General features: G+C 41.2%; 1 long non-coding RNA gene across 1 annotated transcript in view; it reads left to right on the top strand.

Annotated features, from left to right (window-relative positions):
- Positions 1 to 1196: 1196 nt before the first annotated feature.
- Positions 1197 to 12759, top strand: part of LOC130295309 (uncharacterized) — a 30101-nt gene continuing 18538 nt past the window's right edge. Inside the window, exon 1 of the long non-coding RNA XR_008848766.1 lies at positions 1197 to 1315. This is a non-coding gene — a long non-coding RNA (uncharacterized LOC130295309). The remainder of the gene's footprint in view (positions 1316 to 12759) is intronic.

Below are 12759 nucleotides of genomic sequence, written 5' to 3'. Positions count from 1 at the left end.
AATATTTGCATTTCAAATTTTTATCGCAAATTCGCGAATTCACAAATATTGCGAATATATTCACTATATATTCGAAATCACGAATATTCCCTTTTTTTCCGCATATGTGCATATTCCTTCTTTTCACTTGTGAGCCAATTACAATGATGCAAATACACTTGTCAGAGGTTATCAACAACATCCCTAGCAACCAATAGTAAAGTTGCCCTCCCCATCACTATTTTCTTCCTCGAATACGCGAATATGTGAATATGCGAATATAATGAATACACAAAATTTTCGAATATAGGGCGAATATTCGTCTATAAATGCGCGAAATATCGCAAATTCGAATATAACCAATGCCGCTCATCACTAATTCGGACACTAAGTGCCACTAGAATGTGGGTAAAGTAAGAGTTTAGTTTAGAGCTCCTCCTATAGACAATCTAATCCAAGTCAAGTCTTTCATGATGATGACAAGCTTAACTGGGCACTGTCATTAAATGTTACATTTAAAATGTTCTTCCTTAACTTATTATAAAAATATTTCTAATATACTTTAATGAAATTTTTTTAACTATATAAATTCAGTGTCTCCAGCAGACCTGACTTTTGTTCTCTTGCTTGCCGGGTATGAGACCAAAGTCAGGAAGTTTGGGCGGGACCTCCTCTATACACTGCATTCGCTCTCTGCCTTGTCAATCATGCCGGGCAGAGTAAATGCTGTGTGCAACCAATCACAGCAGTTCTGCTCTAATCCCCCCTCTCTCTGTGATACACATGCAGAGAGGAAAGGAGCGAGAACAGGCTGTGACTCTTCTATGCTGCCCTCCTAGTGCTTCGCGCCTGCTAGGGAATGCCCCCTCCCACCCGCCGATGCTCACATGCAGTAAACCAAAAAAAAAGGGGCCAAAGAAAGGGCCAAAAATGTTTTAAAAAAAAGAAAAAAAAACGAAAATTTAAAATAAAGGCTGGTGGAGGGTTATCTGGGTGGTGGGAATGTACAGGGAGGGGCATTACTTCGTGACAGGTACTCTTTAAAATAAATCTGTCATCTGTCGGTACAGACAGGTAGTGCAGGTGACACTGATGACAACGGTACTTACCTTGTCGTGTTCTGTGCTGTCGTTCTGTCAATCCTCTTCGGTATCTTCAGCTCGACTTGGAGAATGGGCGGAGCTTAGTGATGTCACCGCTGTTGTTTGCTAGCAGTGGGACCCAGCAGAGAACAGCAGCGTTGACGTCACTAAGTTCCGCCCATGCTCCATGTCGGGCCCAGAGCTGAAGATACCGAAGAGGATTGTCGGAGAATGACAGCATGAAACGGGATAAGGTAAGTACCGTTGTCATCAGTGTCAGCTGCACTACCTGTCTGTACTGACAGGTTAGTGCAGGTGAAACTGATGACAGATTTCCTTTAAAAGAATATCAACCATCAGACAAACAAAGCCCTAATAATTGACAAGAAGTGGGCGCAACTCAAAGTGCTGATCCGAGTAGGAAGGCAGAAATTATGGTGCATCTACTACTTAGCCGTCAGGACCAATCACCTATTTTTAAGGGGCGCCCTATCGGTATTCTCCGGGCCTGTAGTCATTGGATATTTTACAGATGCCATTTATGGGGTCTACAGTATGACAAATGGATCATCTCTAATGATATTTACTTCCAATCATTTATTGATACTGTTTATTGAGTAGAAAGAGGGGAAGCAGGATGTGTTTAGAGCTTTTTTTTTTGTGAAAAAAAATGCAATCAAAATGTTGATGTCACATCAGTTCCATAAGTCATACATTCAGAGGCAAATGGGTTATGGATTTCTTCCATTATTATTGTCCCCTGCTGTATTCCTTCCTGTGGAGAAGTAATCACCTTAAATGTGAGTAAGATAATTATATCATTAACTCAATACCGACTGTCGAAACTGACAGGAACATAAGGTAAGTCGTCTCCATTACAAAGTCTATGCTTAGGAAACAGGATTCCTCAATTAAAACAATGGAATGACTTCTCCATAATGTCCCAAAACCCCATATATCATATATATGGGATAATGTAGCTGTAGGGTAGGTGTACCTTGGAACATGGAACATTGGAACTGCTATCAGCCTGGTGCTGACTAAAAAAAAGTGTAGTGAAAGCATCTTCACTAGGAATTTCCTCATGGAAGTCTGGACCTACCTGGTTGGATCCCCAGAGGAGTTGCTGATAGGCGGCAGTCACAGCAGTAATACAGGCACAAGAACATAATCAGTCAGAGCCATGGGTCAAAACCAGAAGATCAAACAAGAATACAAAATCCAGTAGAGGTCATAGAGGAATAATAAAATGTCCAGGCCAGGGGTCAATAGTGGAAAGACAAGATGAGAGAAGGTGGCTACACCAATGAAAAGACAAAACAAGATGAGAGAAGATGGCTACACCAATGGAAAGACAAAACAAGATGAGAGAAGATGGCTACACCAATGGAAAGACAAAACAAGATGAGAGAAGATGGCTACACCAATGGAAAGACAAGACAAGATGAGAGAAGATGGCTACACCAATGGAAAAACAAGACAAGATGAGAGAAGATGGCTACACCAATGGAAAGACAAGACAAGATGAGAGAAGATGGCTACACCAATGGAAAGACAAGACAAAATGAGAGAAGATGGCTACACCAAAGGATAAAACAAGACAAAAAATCCAAATACAAGCTGGATCAACCATTTTGGGAATAAATCCGGTATAGTAGAAACGAAATACTCCTGCACTCATCACTAGGCTGTGGGCTCTACTTTCCTCTCATGGAAATAACCGGGGACACCGGGCTGCAGATAGTGTGCGCTCAGCGCACACTATCTGCAGCCCGGTGTCCCCGGTTATTTCCATGAGAGGAACGTAGAGTCCACAGCCTAGTGGTGAGTGCAGGAGTATTTCGTTTCTTCTATACCGGATTTTTTTTGCTGACACTTGCTTTTTTTGTACGTCCTAGCACCTCCGATATGGACTCATTTATATTTTGTCCGGACTGTATTGTTAATACTCTCGCATCTCATACGATTGATCCTAACTACATGGACAGTGCCATCGATCCCCTTCTCACCTATATCAACCATGTAGGGGTCTACACTCATTCCACTCAAATACTGTAGAAAAATGCTTAAGGAACCCATATACTTTAGCTGCATATAGAGGCTGAAGAGGTAAGTGGTATTGAGCTCAAGCTAGGGAAGCCTGCAAGAGGTGTAAAATCTTTGGGTGACAATGACCAGACACCAATTTGTGTTTTTAACTCTTACTGATCATTTAGGGGGGAAAAAACAATGGCAACAACATGTTTGGCAGTATTAGCATATGAAAAACAATGTCTGATAAAGATAATGGTCTCTAAATTTGAGCATCAAACAGTCTATTTGAGGAGCTGATTAATATATCTGCACGGAACTGTTTAGGCACATGCAATTTTCCATGGCCCATGCTTCTGGTCCATAGAATGTGGTCATGTTCTGGGTAAAGGAACTGCAGATGTTCCCTCTGCTGCTGCTGCTCACACTGGCACTTCTCTCTTGATCAGTGTCCTGACTGACTCAGTTGTAGTAGGATCTAGACATCTTTTGTAAGGTCAAAAGCTCTTTCTAATCTGCTTCTGTCTATCCCGGTGCATGTGCACTGGGCTGACCAGGAACTTAGACAGACATTGGTTCCTCCTTTAAAGGGGCTGGCACTTTGAATTGCTGGTGGTTACATCGTAGTCAGGTACAAATCCTTGGTTAAGTCACATGATAGGGCTGGGTCCAGTCAGACATCATAAGCCAGTTCTGTGGGGAATGGAGAAAAACTATAAGGCAAAGGAGTTTAGATCCTTGAGAACTGGATTTGGTATTTGGAATATTGCTTTGTAGAGTGGGCCCAAAGACCATAGATAAAGGGTCCTAAAGAGGATGGGGACGAGTGAGACACCTTCCTGGTCTCCAGGGGAAGCTGAATTAGGAGTTGAGGCCTGTGTGAAGTATTATAGTCCTGAGAACCTGGTGGAGTAAATAGGGGCCTAAGATGCCAATCTAGTCTATATACTACTCTATATGCCAATCTAGTCTGTACTCCCTTCATGCTGAGTGGTCCCATTAAAAATATTATAAAAAATCATAATAAATAAATGAACTATGTTTTTTGCATTGTGCTGCAACATTAGGCATATGTCTGTATATTGTATAAACAAGACACTTGCTGCATCCGATGATGAGACGAGACATAGAATGAATTTGTTGGTCAGACCACCAGGGAAAGGTGCGGTACAATCAAATTGATGGAAAATGTAGTTAAACTTTTGTACATACGCCTGAACTGATAATTGATTCCAACCATCTGGTACGGGGAATTGAGAAGCCATTTTGTAGTAGACATTTTTATGGTAGGTATAACACATCAGACTGCACCGCAAGGGGTACATTTCTCTGCTTTATATCCTACCACATAAATGTTTTCTGGGAAAATGATACTTTTCAGGTGTATACGATATACATAAAATTCTCCGAAGATCATTCTGTGCTGAACACGCAGACCCAGGACATCGGTGCACTTCTAATAATAAGAATTATAAAGAGTTTCTTGGGGGTTGTAAAACAGTAGATAATATATGTGTTGAATATTTTATGATAAAGTGAATGATGCGTGTTTAGAGATCCAATACAGCAAAATTCTTTACGCATAATGTGGTATGACATAATAATTCACCATCTCGCCTGTTCTGGTACCCAACATCCTGTTCCCCACCGCTGCTCTCCTGCTCCATCTCTCTACCCTTTCTTTAGATCCCATGCACGTCCTGGCTCCCACCATCTTAATCCCTTAACGGCACATGACGTAAATGTACGTCATGGTGTGGTGCAACTTCACCCACCATGATGTACATTTACGTTGAATAAAGCACTGAAACGGTGCTCGCATCATGCACGGCAGGTCTCGGCTGCAATCGGCAGCCAGGGACCCGCCGGTAATGGTGGACATCAGCGATTGCGCTGATGCCCGCCATTGACCGCTCAGATGCCATGATTAGTACAGATCACGGTATCTGTGGCAATGCCGGCGCTATATTGGATGACAGCATTGCCCGTGAGGATCTGTTCATCTAAAATGGAGGACAGAGATCCCCTCACCTGCCTCCGTCAGTCTCCAGGGATCTTCTGCTCTGGTCTGAGATCGAGGAGACCAGAGCAGAAGATCACCGATAACTCTGATCAGGACTATGTCCTATGCATAGCACTGAACAGTATTAGCAATAAACTGAATGCAATAAATAGTCCCCTATAGGGACATAAAAAGTGTACCAAAAAAAAGGACAAAAATTCGACAAATCCCCTCCCCAAGTAAAAATGTAAATAGTCTTTTTCCCATTTTACCCCTAAAAAGCATTAAAAAAAATACATATTTGGTATCACCACGTGCGTAAATGTCCAAACTGTCAAAAAATTATGTTAAAGATCCCGTATGGAGCACAGCATAAACGTAAAAAAAAAAGTCCAAAATTGCTGCTTTTTTGTCACATTTTGTTCAAGAAAAAGTTAATAAAGAGCGATTTAAAAGTTTTATATATGTGCAAATGTGGTATCACGAGGCAAAAAACGTAACCTTCCAAAATTCGCAAAATCGTGTATTTTTTTTTTCAATTTCTCCACACAAATAATATTTTTTGGGTTGCGCCATACATTTTATGGTAAAATTAGTGATGTCATTACAAAGGACAACAAGAGAGTTTTGATTTTTCGAAGGCGTGGAGAAGAAAGCAAATATGCAAAAATAAAATTGGCCTGGTCCTTAAGGCCAAAATGGCCTGTGTCCTTAGGGTCAGCACACACCAATAAACCTTAAAGGAGTACTCCGGTGGAAAACATTTATTTTTTTTTTTTTTAATCAACTGGTGCCAGAAAGTTAAACAGATTTGTAAATGGCTTCTATTAAAAAAATCTGTACCCTTTCAGTACTTTTTAGCAGCTGTATGCTACAGGGGAATTTCTTTTCATTTTGAATTTCTTTTCTGTCTGTCCACAGTGCTCTCTGCTGACACCTGATGCCCTTATCAGGTACTGTCCCGAGCAGGAGAAAATCCCCATTGCAAACCTATGTTGCTCTGGACGGTTCCTGACACCGTCCAGCAGAGAGCACTGTGGACAAGACAAAAAAGAAATTCAAAAAGAAAAGAATTTCCTATGTAGCATACAGCTTCTAAAAAATACTGGAAGGGTAAAGATTCTTTTTAATAGAAGTCATTTACAAATCAGTTGATTTAAAAAAAAAAAAAAAAAAAATTCAACTGGAGTGCCCTTTGCCTTTAGCCAATGCCCTATTGCCCCTGGCTTTTAAGGGACCCAAATAGAGTCTTAACAATAGTTCTACTTGGTTTCTGGAAGTCAGCGAAGGTGTCTTGTTCCGGCCATGTTTGAAATTGACCCAGCTTGTCTATTCGGCCATGACTTCTTTTCTATTCGGCCACTGGTTTGGTGCCATGACTCTACACCAGCCATTGCTAACGGAAACTACTTTCGGTATAGTGACTTGGGGATTCCTTGTGGGAAAGTCCACACTCTCTTGTCAAAAGCACAATTGTTCAGACTCCACTTTATGATTTAGGGTACATTCCCACACGGCGTATTTTCTGCGTATTTGCTGCTGCGTATTTTATTTTCTCTGTTGAAGTCAATGGGTAGGAAAATATGCAGCACCAAATACGCAGCAAATACGCAGCAAAATACGCCACGTGGGAATGCGTAAAATCTGGTAGTGATCCACATAGTAATCTCCAGTTGGCTTTATGACACCTACACAGAAAAAAGGTCTAATTCCCAGTACTGGTTTATAGTAGCACACATCAGCCCATCCTTTGTTTTCACACAATGGAAATTGGATGGGGAGGTGTAGATGGTTAGTCTTAAATCTGGTCCCCTTGACCCCTTACCACCTAATGCTAAAATGGGTGTTGAGCAGTTAAGATGGCAGCCATAGGCCTAATGAAGGCCCTAGACCTACCATCTTAGAACTGCTATTTTTTGCTAAAGGGTGCACTAATGGACTGGTCAGATTACAATACACTGCAATACTATTGTATTGCAGTATATTGTTCAACCAATCATCTCTTTTACAAGTCCCCCTAGGGCAATGGTCTCCAAACTGTTGCTCTCCAGATGTTGCAAAGCTACAACTCCTAGCATGCCCGGACAGCCAACGGCTGTCCGGGCATGCTAAGAGTTGTAGTTTTGCAACATCTGGAAGGCCACAGTTGGGAGACAACTGTCCTAGGGAGTCTAAAGATATAACTAAAAGAAAAAAAAGGTATAGAAATAACTTACGCAAATTGAATGCACCTCCTTTTCCTTTTTGATCGTATAAAAAATTGAAAAATATAAAGTATAAAAAAATTGAAAAATAAAAAAATCGCTAAATAAATTAACAATGTTATCTATCACTTTTGTTAAACACTGTTTGAGAAACAAAGTACCCAATCCCACTCCAAAACAAGTGGCAATAAAAACTAAAGCTCCTCCGTGTAAAAAAATAAAAATAAATAAATAAGCCCACATAGCCCGACATAGATAAAAAAAAAATTAATATAGTGTTTTGTTTTTAAGAAGTAAAACATACAAAAGGCCTTTAAAGGGGTACTCCCGTGGAAAACTTTTTTTTTTTTTTTTAAATCAACTGGTGCCAGAAAGTTAAACAGATTTGTAAATTAGCAAAGAGAAGATGTGATATTCGGCACTGCTCCTATTGGCTAGGCTGGATTATACGGCGGGCGTGTGACTTGGATAAACCGATAGAGATATGGTGGTGCTCTGACGTTTCAGCAAGGTATAAATCTTCAATGCAGTAAAGAATAGAATAACATCGGCACTCACCGGTCTTCTCTTAAAAAAGGCTTCTTTATTGATACATACTCACAACATGAAATGCAGTAAGGGAGAGGGACCCGTGCAGGGGGGGTACGTAGTAGGCGACAGATTCTGTTTCACTCGTTATACGAGCTTCATCCGGCCATATCTACCTGGATTTCTGTGCTGCTTCTTATACAGGTGGGCGGCCAATCGCAAACGCTCTGGACTGCCCTCCTCCTCTGCCAGGTGCATCAGAGGAGGAGGGCAGTCCAGAGCGTTTGCGATTGGCCGCCCACCTGTATAAGAAGCAGCACAGAAATCCAGGTAGATATGGCCGGATGAAGCTCGTATAACGAGTGAAACAGAATCTGTCGCCTACTACGTACCCCCCCTGCACGGGTCCCTCTCCCTTACTGCATTTCATGTTGTGAGTATGTATCAATAAAGAAGCCTTTTTTAAGAGAAGACCGGTGAGTGCCGATGTTATTCTATTCTTTACTGCATTGAAGATTTGTAAATTACTTCTATTTATCTTAAAGGGGTACTCCGGCACCCCTATCCAAAGGATAGGGGATAAGATGCCTGATCACAGGGGTCCCGCCTCTGGGGACCCCGTGATCTTGCACGCCGCACCCCGTTAAAATCAGTCATCGAAGCGTGTTTGCTCCGGGTCTGATTACTGTTGATCACGACGCCGGAGCATTGTCACGCCCCCTCCCATAGGCTTGCATTGAGGGGGCGGAGCATGACGTCACACGGGGGCGTGACGTCTCCGGCCCAGTGATCAACAGTAATCAGACCCGGAGCGAACACGCTCCGGGGACTGATTTTAACAGGGTACGGCCTGCAAGATCACGGGAGTCCCCAGCAGCGGGACCCCCCCCCCCGCGATCAGGCATCTTATCCCCTATCCTTTGGAGTACTCCTTTAATCCTTCCAGTACTTTTTAGGGTCTATATGCCACAAAGGAAATGCTTATCTTTTTAGATTTCTCGGATGTCATGACCACAGTGCTCTCTGCTGACCTCTGCTGTCCATTTTAGGAACTGTCCAGAGCAGCCTATGTTTGCTATTTTCTCCTGCTCTGGACAGTTCTTAAAATGGACAGGGATGTCAGCAGAGAGCACTGTGGTCATGTCATCAGAGAAAGCTATAAAGATAAGCATTTCCTCTGTAGTATACAGCCCCTAAAAAGTACTGGAAGGATTAAGATTTTTTAATAGAAGTGATTTACAAATCTGTTTAACTTTCTGGCACCAGTTGATTTAAAAAAAAAAAAAAAAAAAAAAAAGCTTTTTCACGGAAGTACCCCTTTAAATGCTTTAGTGAACAGAAAAAAACAAGACTACGCCTCTTAGGAGGCAAGGAAGGAAAAAATAAATAAATATATATATATCCCTGCAGCGATAACGAGTTAGGCTGCCCCACTAGGGGGCAAAAAACTAGTGACGGAAAAAAAAAAGATATAACTTTTTTTTTGTTTTTTGGAGTGAAATATTTAAAAACAAGTATTTATATGCTTTAGTCAACAGAAAAAAAAATATGACTCTTAAAAGGAAAGAAAAAAAATATATATCCCTGCAGCGATAAGGTGTTAGGCTGGCCCTCTAGGGGGCAAGTTTACTGTAGCAAAGGTTAGAATCATTTTTTATTCTTACATTCTGTGATTGTAGAAATTAGTTTCTGGTCATAATGTTATTACGTTTAGTATTTGCCCCCTGTTCCATTGTCCAAGATATGGGCTGTGCTGCAATGCAGACCCCCGCGCCCCACATTTGTGCACTGTACCTGCAGTCATACGCGATAAGACATATTAAATTCTGTCTCTCTTGCACATAACATACGTAAACAGATCAGACAGTTCAGCTCAGGCAGAAAATAAAATTTTGCTGTCTCAGGAAATGTGCCCGTCGCCAGGCTTTCAGTTTTAAATTTATTTGTTGTGTGGAAATAAAAAGCAGCAAGTTTAGAATTAATTTCCTGAGCTGTTTCCCCAGAAGGCGGCTGAATTGTCACTTTACAGTATTCCTGGACTTTGTGATAAAATGATGTTCTGAGACATCCATATGGCTTTAATTAGACATGACCTATCTAAGCCGAGACACATATCAAGAACGCATTCCCTTCGTGTAACAGGAACCGGGCTCATATGAGGCAAGAAAAATGTACAGGAACTGAAGAAGTATAATGATGGAACAAATCAGTAAAATAATGAAGAATTAGGGCAAGCCTTGTGCCCTCGCTGTTACATGTAAAGTGCCACAGTGCCCTACCAGAAGAAGTTGTTGTATGGCAAACCACATAAATATATTTGGGGTACAGTGAGTTGACTTGCAAAACAGTTTTTGCGCATTGTACAATTTTTTTTGACTATGCTACAGGGCCTGTAAAGTTAGTGTAGTTCATAATATAATGTGTGTACCTGTATTTGATGGCTGGTCTCACAATTCTTATGTGATCTTGGCCCCGGATGTTCATTTTTAGCAGCCTACAAAATAAGTGTTCTCTTGGGATTCTTCCAGATTGCAGTGTGGCCTGAGACATTACATCACTAGTCAGGTGTTGAAAGGGAGCATGGAAGTGCTTCAATTGGTGGAGCCACTGCTGGGTGGGAGAGAGATCATTCTCCACAGGGCTGCATAGAATTGTAGTTTCAAGCACAGCATGCATGTAAAGGAGCCTAGCTGTGCTGCAGTGGATGGGGTGGCTGATGTGTTGGAGGGAGAAAAATGACCTTACACTTACAAAGAAGGGATCCTGGGACTTGTAGGGAGGGAACTCCAACTGGAAATAGCCAGTTCACAAAAAGAAAGCAGCAGTGTTATGGTAGACTACCAACATAGCCATTTAGCCCCAAGACAAGCACAGATCCTTCCTAAGCATGTCCATTACTGTTCGGCAGGTAGGTACTAAAGTCACCTTATGTTGGATAACCCCTTAAATAGCATATACTGAGATACAAAAGTGTAAGAATTTAAAATTGCATTACTGTTGTATAAGATGAATGATGCTTTGGCCATGTGATACTCCATAAGCCAATGGCTGTGGAAAGATGCCATAGTCCAGCCTTTTCTTCCAGAAGAAGAGTGAACCCAAAAAATGTCAGATTTGGCTCTTGCCGGGGAAACATGTCTTCCAGCTTTTCTCCTGCTGGGCAGACCAGTCAGTGTATTCTGAATTTGGCTCAGGCTAGCAAAGTGTGAACATCTCATAGATTTTCTCCAGCTAGGCACACCTCCACCCAGGCCCAAGTATTTTTCCTAGGTGGAATCCTGTTTAATATAGAACCTGCTACAAGCAAGTCAATGTCCGGGTCCAGTCCACGTTGTAAGGATAAAGTGAAGAATCACCACAACACTCCCATTCAAAGTGGAAAAAATTGTGTAGCTTTATTCCATGGTGTGTACAAAGGGTGAGATTTCAGCTGCCCATGCAGCCTTTATCAAGCCGTATATATATATATATATATATATATATATATATATATATATATACAGCAACAAGAGAATACAGCAGCACACTGCTGGCACAAAGATATAGATAAAAATGAGTATATAAATGAAACATGAGTATATAGATAAAACATGAAAAGCTATACAGCTGTAGTGCAACAAATGTGAAATTATGAAACAGTGAGGTACATAGCTTGCAAATTTGGCGGCCAAATAGCTTGGACCGTCCCACCACAGTAAGGTGACCTCATTTTGGGATGGACCCTACACTATGAATATGCCTCTGTGTGAACAGCTCAGCAGGCATTGCAGGATCTGAAACATTTCATAATTTCACATTTTTTGCACTACAGCTGTATAGCTTTTCATGTTTTATCTATATACTCATGTTTCATTTATATACTCATTTTTATCTATATCTTTGTGCCAGCAGTGTGCTGCTGTATTCTCATGTTGCTGTATATTTAGCCCAGCAGCCTGCACCTGTAAGCCAGGTCCATATAATAGTTTGGAATCACTAGTGCTGGCCAACTTATTCTTTGGTTATATATAAATATATATATATATATATATATATATATATATATATATATATATATATATGTATACAGAAGCTGATAAGTACTGGAAGGATTAAGATTTAAAAAAAAAGGTTTTTAAATTGAAGGAATTACAAATATGTTTAACTTTTTGGCACCAGTTGATTTAAAAAAATGTTTGTCCACCGGGGTACCCTTTTAAGTCTTTGGCCCCAAGAAGGAGTTTTTATTTTATTTTAGTCAGAGTAGAATAACAAGCTGAGCCAGGGTTCCTCTGCATACACTAATTTCTTCAGTGATCTACGGTCGGAGTTTTTGCTGGGTGGTCATCACATCATTAGTAAGTTTCATGTCAGGTACACAAGTCAGGAAAACAGGATACATATCTGGGCAATGGTCCCTATGTTGCAACAGTCAGTAAGTCCAGTTAGCAACTCATAGGCAGATATGGAACAATAAAAAGCAAACAAGGGGTTAACCTAAGACAATCCAGAAGTCAGAAACCTAGAGAGCAGCATAGTACAAAACCACAAACCAAGTGAAAATCAAGACAGGCAAAAGGTCACGCCTAAATAGTGGTGTAGTACAAAACCAGCAGGCCAAAAGTAGTTAGGTTACAAGCAGAGGTCAGGATAACAGGATACACAGAACAAGGAATTAATGGGTAGTCAGAGTAGAATAACAATTTGAGCCAGGGTTCCCCAGCAAACATTAACCTCTTCAGTGACCTACGGTCAGAGTTAGTGCTTGGTGGATTTTATGCATACGTCCATCATGGTATCTTTCCACATACGTTTCAGTATGACTGTGTCCCAGCTCACAAAGCTTGGTCCCTAAATGCATGGTTGGGGGAGTGCTCTCACCTCTTGATAGGCTGGGCATGCAGAGAGGAGGAAAGAGTCTGGAAAGAGTTGCAGGAGTTTCAGGAAGTTTCCC

This window comes from Hyla sarda, chromosome 11, assembly GCF_029499605.1.
Source record: "Hyla sarda isolate aHylSar1 chromosome 11, aHylSar1.hap1, whole genome shotgun sequence".
Lineage (NCBI taxonomy): Eukaryota > Metazoa > Chordata > Amphibia > Anura > Hylidae > Hyla > Hyla sarda.
Note: the sequence above shows the minus strand (reverse complement) of the source record. Positions and strands in the feature narration are given on the sequence as shown.